Here is a 12,612-nt window from a genome sequence, read left to right as displayed (position 1 = left end):
TATCAAAATGTAATGATTTTAAGGAAAAAGGGGAAGCAGTTGTGATCAGAATTTTCTAATGCACTGCATTAAAGTTTTGTTTTAATCATATAGTGCTGTAAAATATGTTCTCATATAAGAAAGTTATATTATTTTAGGAGTGTTTATTGTGTTCTCTCACACTGTGGTATTTGTGTTTTATGTAACTTATAGGTTAACTAAGTAATCGTACAATAGATTGAACATTGACATCAAAGTATACCTTATTTCCTTTTTAAAAAGAGGAGACAGTGCTGTGAGTTTTCACACAATCACGTATGATGTTTCTCCACTGACCAGCTGTTGTTTTGATCACAGGGTCAGCTACAGAAAACACATTGGAAACTTCATAGCTGATCACCATGAACACCATCACTGTCTATGAAAATGGCCAGTTCAAGGGGCTCAGTAGAACATTTACAGCAGATGTTGTGAATCTGGTATTGGAGAACTTCGGAGACTGCATCTCATCTGTGAAGGTGGTGGGGCAGCCATGGCTAATGTACGAGCATCCAAACTACCAAGGAGGGTTCATTCTTCTAGAGGAGGGAGAACATCCTTCGCTTGACATGAATGACAAGGCATCTTCTCTGAGGCTGATCACTGATGACCTGACCAATCCAAAGATCACAGTCTATGAGCATCCCAATGCCGCTGGTAGTCAAACAGTTTTGACTCAAGAGACCAATCTAATGTTTGGAAACATGAATGATAAGATATCCTCCCACAGAGTCCAGAGTGGAGCTTGGCTTCTGTACGAACATCCAAATAGAGGGGGGAGGTATATTGTAGCCAGGACTGGTGAATATCTGGCAAACTACTGTGATATTGGTTTCAACGATCAAGTATCCCATGTGTATCCTTTGCACCGTGGGAAAGCCTCTGTGACCGCCACACTTCTGTGGGGCAAGAAAAAGATAGAGAGTGAAAAGAACATTCAGGCAGATCAGTATTTTTACGTCAACAACACAGATAGTGAGCAGGAGTTCACTGCTGCTTCTTGCAAAGAGTATGAGAAATATGTCTCCCATAGCTTTGAATTCAGCAATGAGTCTTCAATCAGGGTGGGTGCTGAATTTAGCTTGGGAGGAGTGGCCAATATTTCAGCAGAGGCGTCCAACACCTTCTCAGTAAAGAAAGATGAGGTTGAGGCAGTCACCACGAGGAAGAAGGCAGAGTTAAGTGTGCCGATGAAGGTACCACCACGCTCAAAAATAACAGTCAGTTTCATGAGCAAGGAGGTTACCATCTCAGTTCCAGTGGAGCTGAAAATTTTCCAGGGGAGTAAGACGGTGACTGAATATGGCACATACCGCTGTGAGTCTGGCACAGATATCTACATAGATGTGCAATCTGAAACCATTAGTAAATAGTAGTACCTGCCACACCTCCTTCTTGTTAGGGGCTATACCTCAACATTGATTTGCTATTTGTGCTTTTTTTTTAAACTGAGATATATTTAAAGGATTCTTTTAGCGCTTTCATTTTCACACACGATATTTCACAAAAGATCATTAGCTAGCAGGGAGTCGTCCTGGGACCCAACTAATGCTCGATGCCATAAAATGTGTTTTTCTGGTAGGTTAACAATGAACGCTGACCCCTTACAAGAATGTCAACCAATGGCATATACGAACTGGGTCAGAAAGACAAGGCTATACTCTTACCTCTCAATGGCAGTCACTGGGGTACCGATGTAAGACTGGTTGTTTTATACCTTAAGGCTGTGCTGTGATTGGCCAGTGTGCATTTATGATGCACTTCAAGCTGACTGCACACTTGAGGTGCTTTGCGGCAGTGATTTGCTTGTGCCTGCCGGTGTGCCATACCTTGCTACTGATGTTTACTGCTGCATCAATGTCTGTTTGCTCTCAGCAGAAACTCTGCTAGGACAATAGTCTGGCCATTTTGTGTCATTGCAGCAACAATGGCTGTTTTGTACAGCACATGGCATAACTCCATGCTATACATGTATATATATATATATATATATATATATATATATATATATATATATATATATATATATATATATATATATATATATATCCCCTAAGTATCTCTGCTTGAAAGATCACTTGCTGAAAACGTGTGCAAATCAAACTAATTCATACCCTAGAACCCAATTGTCAGAGCTGCACATCTAATCTTCTGCTGTCCACAGGACAGGAGCCAAATCCATACTCTGACTGTGTGTTACTGTTCTCTGGAGTCGAACATCTGTCCCAAAGGCTTTAGTTGATGTACAATATATTAGATTACTGGTGCCCTGCTCAATGTTTTTGTATCAGCCAGATACTGGAAGCAAGAGCATAAGTCTCTGGGTGAGTAGGACCATCTCTATGCTTTTCAATATCAGAAGATCACACTTGAAGAATATGAGACCAATTCACAAAGAAGGGCCTAAAGCTGTACTTGTAGATTTACACCTACATTCAATTGTAGATTTACATCTTACTTGAAAGCTTACATTTTTCCAGGAATATGCATGGTCCCGGTATAGAATTTCCAATCATTGGAAGGTCATGTGACATTCACAGATATATCCCATTCCTCTGCAGTGTTACACATAGCAGCGCACTCTACACCGAGAGAATAGGAGCCCCTGTGCAATTACGAATTTTTGGTTTTCATCCTTGGAAACCTACAATCCCAGCACATGTCCAGGTGATAATTCCTCTTCTCGCGTGGCTGATCTACAACTCATTCCAGGCAAGAAAGAGGAAGAAGAAGAACTTGTGAATGCCCACAAACATCACTAACCATGCCTGGAATGCCCACTTCCTACCCTTGATTGGAATGTGTAGCTGCAGAGCACGCCAATCGGCTAATGCCTTCCTGGAATCACTTGATGAGTTCCAGGCAGGTGCAACTGAAGTACATTAACATATGTCAATATTCATCCAATCAATGAGACAGTGGCATAACAAGGTCACCGTAGGGCCCAAATGCAAGCCTCAAAAATGCACCCTTTTGTGGAAAAAAAAAAGTGATATTTCTGGTGCAGAATGCCCTGCTGGATCCTAGTCCCAGGTGCAATTGCACCTGCTGCTCCGTTGGTAGCTATATCTCTGAATAGAGAAACATTTAAGTGCAGCTGTACTGGATTACTCGACTTTAGATTGTTTGCCATTTTTTCTCATTATATTACATTTTAGCTGGTTTACGTACAATATTTGTGTACTTCTTTTAAATCTAAACAAATAACACCCCATGAAATGAAATAGACAAAGTACATTTTTGTACATTTGTGTGAAATAAGGATTACTTTTTGTTGTGGGTTTTTCTCCAGTATGGGAATCTAGTCAATGATCAATGTTTTCATTTCCTGTATGATTATATCTGTTTCTGGTTGAGAACAAATAAATCACAATTTTCAACAGTTTTCAAGCATTTGTGTGATCAGTATTTTGGATTGGAAAACGTTATTGTCACCATCACAGCACTGATATACTGGATGTTTACCAAAGTGCCAGGGTAGCAAACATTATTTCAATTACTTTGACCTCTCTCCTCATGAAAGCAGGGGAAATTACCACACATGAACTTTGACTCTGATATCATCACAGGAAGTTGCTCTACCCAACCTTTGGGCCTGATGATAATACAGAAAGTGACATCACTCAACATCAACAAAACGTACAATAATAACGTGGTAACAATATTTATATTAAAACAGATAAAAGGTTACTCATACTACCGGCCATAAATTAACCATGATTGCCATGGTATGTAAAAGCTGCAAATATAATAGACTAGCGGAACAGTCATCTTCTTCTCAAATGCGGTCCTCATATTCCCAAGTACAGCCTCAAATGCTCCATCTCACCTCAATCCTCATATTCCAAGACATTGCCTCAACTGCCCAGTTATAGCGCCAGAAGAGGATTTTTGTTGGATCTGCCCTCTCTATGAACCAGTCTGAACACTGACTGCATGGGGGCAGCTCCTGGGTATAAATGTATCTGCCACAAGGTGCAGCTGTCCAGCTCACACCAGGTGCCAGATCCTCTGCATCTTCTTGTAACTACCAGTGGGTGACAGGAAACCACAGTGTCTAGTCTAGTAACAGCAGGATTAATTTAGTGACTGAATTGTTATGCGTTAATACAAAGCCAAGGTATCCAGGTATTTATAATAGTTTGGTTCTACAGTCACAAAATCTGTTTGGAATGTACAGTTCACCCTCCACAATCTGAACTGCTTCCTGTGAATTGTTTAATCACGTTGGCCCATGTGATTGAGATGATGCACCTTCACTCTAGAAACTGCTACTATGAATAGAAGCATTGTGCATTTGTATGAATTACATCTTTGTACAGTTGTGGATGAATATATTGCTTACTGAAACATTGAGCTACCAAAATATATTGGGATAACATAACAAAACTACTCACAGAAAAATATATAAAAACAAATAAAATGTATTAGAGGACTAAATTGCCATCATGCAGTACTATAGAACAAAAAATACTCTGCCAGAAATATTACAGATCAAAATCATTATTTATCAAGGTATCTATCATGATATTCATTGCATTAAAAATTGCAACAAGATATAATAAGGTATGGGTGCTCAGTCCTCAATGGTCACACAGTGGGGTGACAAAGTGAAAGAAAATGTATGTTAAGTAAGAAAGGTAAGCACGGCACACACAAAGAGCAGTGCTGTTCGATAATCATCATTATATTTGACATTGGCACCTACAGTCAACAGTGCTTCAATACCACAGGAAATGGGGAATCATCATCAAGACTAAAATATGGAAGGGGTTAGAGGTACATGGAACACCTAAATAAATCAATAAATGGATAAAAATGAGGGCCAATGACTCAAGAGAAAAAACCTAGGAATCAGTACAGAAAGATCAACTTACATAGAGTGTAGCCAGGTAGTTAACATTAATAGTAGGTATCAACCCAACAGATGAGCATGTGGCCTAAAGCGTATTATAAATTCACTTGCAAAGAATGTCAAACAAGAGCCTGATAGATGTGTTTTAATTACCATAAAAAGTGTCAACAGCACAAGGGAAAAACACGACTCACTGACTAACTACCTATCTTAACTAATCGCTAACCATCCTCTGCTACCAAAAGAAATACTGATAGAGCGCATAGGTCACCTGATCAGTTTTACCATACTCACCTGGGCCCATAAACCTTTCACACTTTAACCAGGTAATCCTTTGCTCCACATCAGTGTATTTATTCTAACTTAGGACTCTTACCCTTTACACTTTGACTTACCAATCCACGTCACCGGTACCTAAAGCCCTAAGGGATGAAGGGAGTTAGAATAATAGAAATATAACATTTGCACTCATAATATAACCAAAAACTCGGGAAAGGTTTAAACTCTTCATCTATGAAAATTCTTAAGTGTCATAATCCAAGCATTTGAAATCAAAGATCTTTCGATTAGAAAGATAATGATTAAAATGAAGATATGCAAAGATGTTATTCTTCTGTCTTTAAGCATTTGACAGTAGAACGGGTAGAAAAAGGGAAAAATACAATGACATACCCACATGGAAATTATAATTACCTAGAATGGTGTGAAGACCAACCCTGGCCACGGGCTGGTTTAAAGGACAGAACCCCGATAGGGCAGGTGCCAGCAAGATAAACAGGTACAGACAGAATCAGGACAGGTACAGCCAAATTGGATCAGGACAGGACCACCCCAGGTTAAGACCGGCACCCACAGCTAAAGTTGCAAAGCCTGTGTTACTCCCCTCTCTGCAGCTAACAGTCGAACCCCGATTGGGTCATCGAATCTTCTGACAGAGTGCTCCGCCAACACCTCTGCTCCCAAACCCCGATTGGGTTATCGAATCTTCTGACAGAGTGCTCCCCCAGCACCTCTGCTCTCGATCACCTATTGAGTGCGTTGGGTCAGGGACAGGTCAGCTATTCGGACAAGTCAAACAAACTATCTAGCTAAGCCTACTCTAGTTATACCATTTTCCAGGGCAGTGTACCCCCCCCCCCCAATGTTGCAAATGTGTGAATCCCAATTTTGATTGGACAAAAACGGGGAGAGGTCATCAAACCATACCAATATTAGCTCATTCTTATTCATAAATGGAAACTAACGTTCCCGCCCATATTTTTATTTACCATGCACTTTTATTCCACCCAGCAGTGAATGTATCAATAATAAATACAATGTAGTCCATATTCTAGTTAAGCTTCCTCCATAAGGGTCAGGAGGTAGCGTTCCCACGAGCATCTTCTAGCAAGTCAGGACAAGGCCGGGTTTCAAAGGTCAGTGCTTCTGAGAGTTGAGCTTTTCTGCACAGTCGCAGTCCCTGCCAAGATGGAGTTCAGAAGTGCATTTCAGGCCCAAATACGAGCTAGTACCAAAGTCAAAAAGAAACAGTTTTAGTACAAAGAATAAATGAATGTTCTGTATACCACTTATCTCTACTCTATTCCCATTATTTTATATTTGACTACAGCGTTATGATTAAGCGAAACAAACAACTTAATAAAAGCAGCCATGCAAGCATTAGCATGTGAAACATAGAGTAGCCATTTTAGCTCCTAGTGCGCAGAAGCAAAAGTTTCCCACCAAGCGAAAGGTATGTCATATCACGTGAGTGTGACTGCTGCATGCGCAGTGAATTTCCCGTGTTGCGGCAGCCATTTTAATACAAACGAATTACGATTAGTAAAAGCACATAGAAAAGCTTCCCCTAGATACTGGAAATGTAATGTGGTGCATTAATAATAAGACAAAACATGTTGATTTATACGTTACCTATTATTTGAGAGGGTTGAGTACAAGCAAGTCGCTTTACATGCGCAACCTTGCTCCATCAGATGCAGGAGGAGGCACTTACCTCTGTCAAAGCCCAGTTTGCGGGAAAAGTCTGAAAATAAGGGAACATATTTAATATAATTCCCAGCAAAACAAAAACAAGGAATACATCTAAAGGTGCCAAAGGGAAAGGAACTTACCCAAAATACTGATGCAGTAGTTGGCTCAAAGGTTGGACCCTAATGGTTGCACTTTTTACCCATGATTAGAAGTCGCACCTCTCAAGACCATTATCAGTTGTGCAAGTCCTGTATAGATTCCTTCCATTTGTGGATCCCTATAGATATAGCAGTACAACACTTTTCCCAACCATAGGTTTCAGGAAGGTTATTTTAAGAAATTACCATTTAAAAAACATTAGAAATTCACTGGAAAAAACCACAGGTTTCACAGACGTTATAGTTAGTTGGAGATTTCACTCGTACAAAACCAGAGAAATTCATCCAATATAGTTAGTTTCGCTAACTATAACTCGCGCCCCCGCAATTCACTGCTGATGAAGTCACATATTACATCAATCATCACATGGTCAGTGACATCACTGATGATCACTGAAGACATCTCAAATGACATCACTGATGACATCATCTAGTGACTGTGTTTCTGTAAAGTTTAAATATGTTTTATATATATGTATGTTATATATATAAATATATATACATATATATATTCACTGAAAAAACCATAGGTTATAGACCATATATAGTTAGGAATTAGCATTTACAAAACCTTGAAAATTCACTGAAAAAACCATAGGTTATAGACCATATATAGTTAGGAATTAGCATTTAAAAAACCTTATTTTACTCACACAAAACCATTGAAATTCGCATATATAGTTAGTTGTACTAACTATATATCGCGCACCCGCAATCCACTGCTGATCATGTCACATATTACATCATTCATGACATGGTCAGTGACATCACTGATGACATCTCAAATGACATCACTGATGACATCACTGATGACATCTCAAATGACATCACTGATGACATCTCATTTGACATTACTGAGCACATCACTGATGACATCATTCATGTGATAATACGATGAACCTCTTCAGACTCTAATATAACCTTAGATACACTCAGTGTAAACAGACACTCACAGACTGTCACTCATCCATGAAGTTACACACACACCTAGTCAGTCATGCAAAGAATCAATCACACCTCCATTTTCTCAAATATACAGTTATACACACCTTACTTATTCAAACATATACTAACACATATTTACTCTCTTATACAATCCTGGATACAAGTTCACAATGATCCATACAGCCACTCATACATTTACTGGCTGTTATGCACATTTATTTATATATGTCAACTCTCACATGTACTGTGTTTTACATATGTACTTACTTTGACATGTAGCACTGAGATATACATTCACTCACCAATACACTCATGCACACAGTCAACCGCCCATACAGATGTTTCCACATGCACTTTTGAACCCATACATCTAGTGAATCAATTGCTCACACATCTATGCACAGACTCATACACCTCCCAGCCACCCACACACACACACAGTCTCCCATACAAATACTTGGGCAACCAATCAATAACCCATATAGTTACTCATATAGATAATGATCAACACATGCAGCAGATTCCAGAACAACAGACACAATGATGCACAAATTAAGACAGTTTAGTCACTAACCCATGCACTCAGTAAGACACATTTAATCACTCACTCATACAGTCAGTCATGCACCTACTAAATCCTTCATCCAGACACTTATAAATCCACTCATTATTCAATTTGTAAGACATATTTTAACTTTACAGAATTATACAGTCACTGGATGTAGTCATCAGTGATGTCATCAGTGATGTCATTTGAGATGTCATCAGTGATGTCATCAGTGATGTCATTTGAGATGTCATCAGTGATGTCATCAGTGATGTCACTGACCATGTCATGAATGATGTAATATGTGACATGATCAGCAGTGGATTGCGGGTGCGCGATATATAGTTAGTACAACTAACTATATATGTGAATTTCAATGGTTTTGTGTGAGTAAAATAAGGTTTTTTAAATGCTAATTCCTAACTATATATGGTCTATAACCTATGGTTTTTTCAGTGAATTTTCAAGGTTTTGTAAATGCTAATTCCTAACTATATATGGTCTATAACCTATGGTTTTTTTCAGTGAATTTCAATGGTTTTTTAATAGCAAATATCAAAAGCTTTAAAATGTATTCTTCTTTAATTCGAAAAATATATTTTATATCTTTTTAATGCAATTTTTTTATGTCTTTTTTTTATTATTTTTTTTTATTTTGCTCCCGGTCCGCGAACCGGTTAGCTTCCCGTTAGCTCAATTTGGTGCCGCGATCCGGTCCGCGAACCGGTAAACGTTCCGTTTGCGCAACTGCCGCGTTAGAAAACAACATCGTGACGCGTCGCGTAAGCGCGACGTATGGCGTTCTTGCGTAATGCGTCTTATGACGCGCCGCGTTAGCGTACCCGGAAGTGCTCCGGAGCGCGAACCGAGGCGCGAAGCGCAGCTCCCCGGAAGCGATCCGGGGCGCGGCGCGCAGCGCGTAACGTAAGCGTAACAGGTCATGTGACTTGTTAATAAAACTTTCTATTGGTTCATTTCACTTTTGGTTTCCTAATGATGTAAGGCTAGGTCATGTGACCTAAAAATAACACTTTCATTGGTTTAGAACTATTTTTTTTCCAAAATGATGAAAGCCCCCACCTTTTTTCTCACTCTGACTTTCAACTTTGTGAGAGGAAGACCTATTTTCCTTACTAAGAAATGGCTTCAGTAGTAGCTGTAGCTGGTGCACCCCCACCACCACCACCACATCCTAGGAAGAGAGGACCACCTCCTCAGGTTGTCCTTCAGCAAGAGGAGGAAGAAGAGGAAGAAGAGGAAGAGGAGCAAGGGACAAGGCAGGTTTTGCGTGAGGAGCCAAGGAGGTCCCATGTAAAAGAAAATTTCATTTGGCAATTTTACAAATTTCCCCGGGGCCAAAAGAAAGTAAATGCCCGCTATGTTACTTGTCTCATCTGCAAAAAAGATTTGTCCAGAGGGACTGAGAAGAAATACAGCTATGGCAATTTCACCATGCATCGCCACATGGAGAGGTGGCACCCTATTAATTAGTGCTGCGCAGGTACGTGACCTGCAGGATAACCCCCCTCCTGTGGCCAGAACATCAAATGAAGAGACAGTGACGGGACCATAGGCGAGGGAGACGGTCTCAAATATCCAGCTGAACTTTGGGAATGTGAAACAAGTGTGCGTTTATTGCGGCCAATTGATTTGCTACAGGGAGAGTAGCATAAATGTTATCAACGTAGCTATTGACAATCATAATTGTCCAAAACGCCCCAGAAAATAAATTATCTTTTTTTTTGTTGCTCCTGTTGAGCTCTTTATAATGAATCATTTTCGTTTCCCCCCCCAAAAAAACAAAAAAAATATAAAACTGTTCAAAAAATACAAAAAAAGTAAAAAAATGTTCAGAAAAATAATAAAAAAATATAAAACAACAAAAACAATTAAAAAAAAGTTCTTTTCAGAACTACCTCCCATTTATAAAAAATTGCTAGAATGTTTAGCACTCTGGCAACCTCTATTTCTTTTGATTCGCTTCCCGGTTCGCGCGCCGGTACGCGAACCGGAAGCGAAACAAAAAAACATTTTTTTTAAAAAAAGGAAGAGTGAGTATAAGGGAAGGAAACAGAGAGTAATGTTAAAAGAAAGACAGCTAGAGGGAGTAACACAGAGATACTGTTTAATAGATCTATTTACCGAAGAAAAGATGGAAGAGGGTATAATTGTGAAAAACAAAATAGATAAGGAAGTGAAAGAAAAAAAGGAGTGTAGAAGAATAATAAACAAGAGTTTCTTAGAGAATCTGAGTGAATGTTGAAATTAAGAAGAAAAACAGTAAAGGATGTGGAATGAGAGGTAGGGATAGAACCGGACTAAAAGAACAACCCTGAGGGAAAGTGTTAAGAAAACAGTGAGCGAAAGTAAATAGGAATAAAACAAGATGTATGACAGTGACTAAGGTTAAAACATGTGGAATAACAGAGAGAATAAACAGAAAGCAGAAAAGAAGAAGTGACAGAAAAAGAATGATTGAAACAGCAAAGAAATGTAAATAACATAGTGTGCTTGAACTACAGGGCGAAAGCATAATGAACAAGTAGTGAAAGAGTGATGAGTCAGAGATAGTGAGAGTAATAGAGACGGAGTGAGTGAACAGGAGTGAGGAACTATGAGAACAGAGGGACTGAGAAAAGGAGTGGAAGGAGTATAGTAAGTAAGTAGTAGAAAAAGGAATGAGGGAAGTAGCAAAGGCAGAAAACTGAGGGTTAAAGAAATGAAGCAGTGGAACTAATAGAAGTTAAATGTGATAGAAATGTAACGAAAAGAGTACAAAACACTTACCTTATAATTGTCGTTAACTTAGTCACTTGTTATTTTTATACTTTCAATCTGTGAAAGAAACAACAAAAATTTGAAAAATATTAAAACATGTATTTAAAAATTAGAAAAGACAAGGGAAAAGATTGACAATCATCCAATTTTATAAAGAAATAAAGTTAGAGATAAACATGCAGAAAAATAGAGAAAGAAACGGTGATAGACAGTCAGAGACAAAAAGAAATTGTAATAGAGTAAATTACTAAGAGAAAAAAAGGAAGATACTTTCAGTGACAGAAAAGAAGGATAGAAGAGAAAACTAAATTGAAGTTGTGTAAGCTACTAAAAGAAAGTGAGTAAGGTAAACTATATAAGGAAAGGGTGAATAAGGAAAAGAGAGTGAGGGAGAGAGGAGACAGAGGAAGTGAAGGAAAGAGTGTCAGATATAGACTGAGTGAGGCAACAAAGAAAGATAAATGAGTGAGGGTGAGTTATACTAACTGATTGCACCAAAACAGGAGAACCCAAAAATATTTAATTTAGAAAACAAAGGGAGGAAAGATGGAAAAGACAAGCGAATCAGAAGGTCTAAAAGCTGGAAAATGGTGCAAGGGAGAAAAGAAAAAAGCAGAGTTGGATTAGGTAAACAAAGGTTGAAAGATAAGTGGAGTTAGAGAGCAAGGGTGAAAGAGAATAAAACAAAAGGCAATGTGAGTATGTAAGGAGGATTGATAGAAGGTAGTAAAAGATGAGTGAGCATGAGATAAGACGAGTACAAATTAAAATTAACTATACAAAGTACAGAATTAATTATACATGTTAAATGGTTTATTTTTGCTGTTCTCAGAATATATCAAATTTCACTAAAAACAGTGAGTTGAAGGTATTCATCATATAACAGCGGGGGAAAAAAACACAACCAAAATGATTGTGTTTAAAAAACCCATATAACATAACCAAGCAGAAATCAGAACTCCTTAAAAGTAACTTACTGTCCATGACGTCGAAGGATGTCCTATGAACAGCTTATACTCTGTTGTGCTGTTATTATTTTCAGCCCGCCACTTTCTGAAAGAAAAGCTCCATCGTTTTGACAAATATGTTACATACAATAAATGACTTCTCGCTCTGTACCGCACTTCTCCTCAAGGCCAAATCGTGTAAGAGCCATTTATAACTCTTGGAATTCTTCTAAGCAAATCCCGTCATTTTCTTTTTCCGCAACTTTCAGAAAGAAAACGTTCAAGATCACTTTCAAAATCCTGTACTAGTAATATCTCACTCATATTCCACATTTCCTATGACACTGATACTGCTTAATATGAGGCAGACTTACACTACCTCTATGACTATTA

At 38.6% G+C, this 12,612-nt stretch overlaps 1 pseudogene; it reads left to right on the top strand.

The window, feature by feature from the left end:
* The first annotated feature begins 315 nt into the window (after positions 1–315).
* On the top strand, positions 316–1,465 carry LOC144768040 (epidermal differentiation-specific protein pseudogene; annotated as a pseudogene).
* Positions 1,466–12,612: the final 11,147 nt, after the last annotated feature.

This window comes from Lissotriton helveticus, chromosome 7 (assembly GCF_964261635.1).
Source record: "Lissotriton helveticus chromosome 7, aLisHel1.1, whole genome shotgun sequence".
NCBI classification, from domain to species: Eukaryota; Metazoa; Chordata; class Amphibia; order Caudata; family Salamandridae; genus Lissotriton; species Lissotriton helveticus.
The sequence above is the reverse complement of the archived record's forward strand: the minus strand, read 5'-3'. Positions and strand labels throughout refer to the sequence as shown.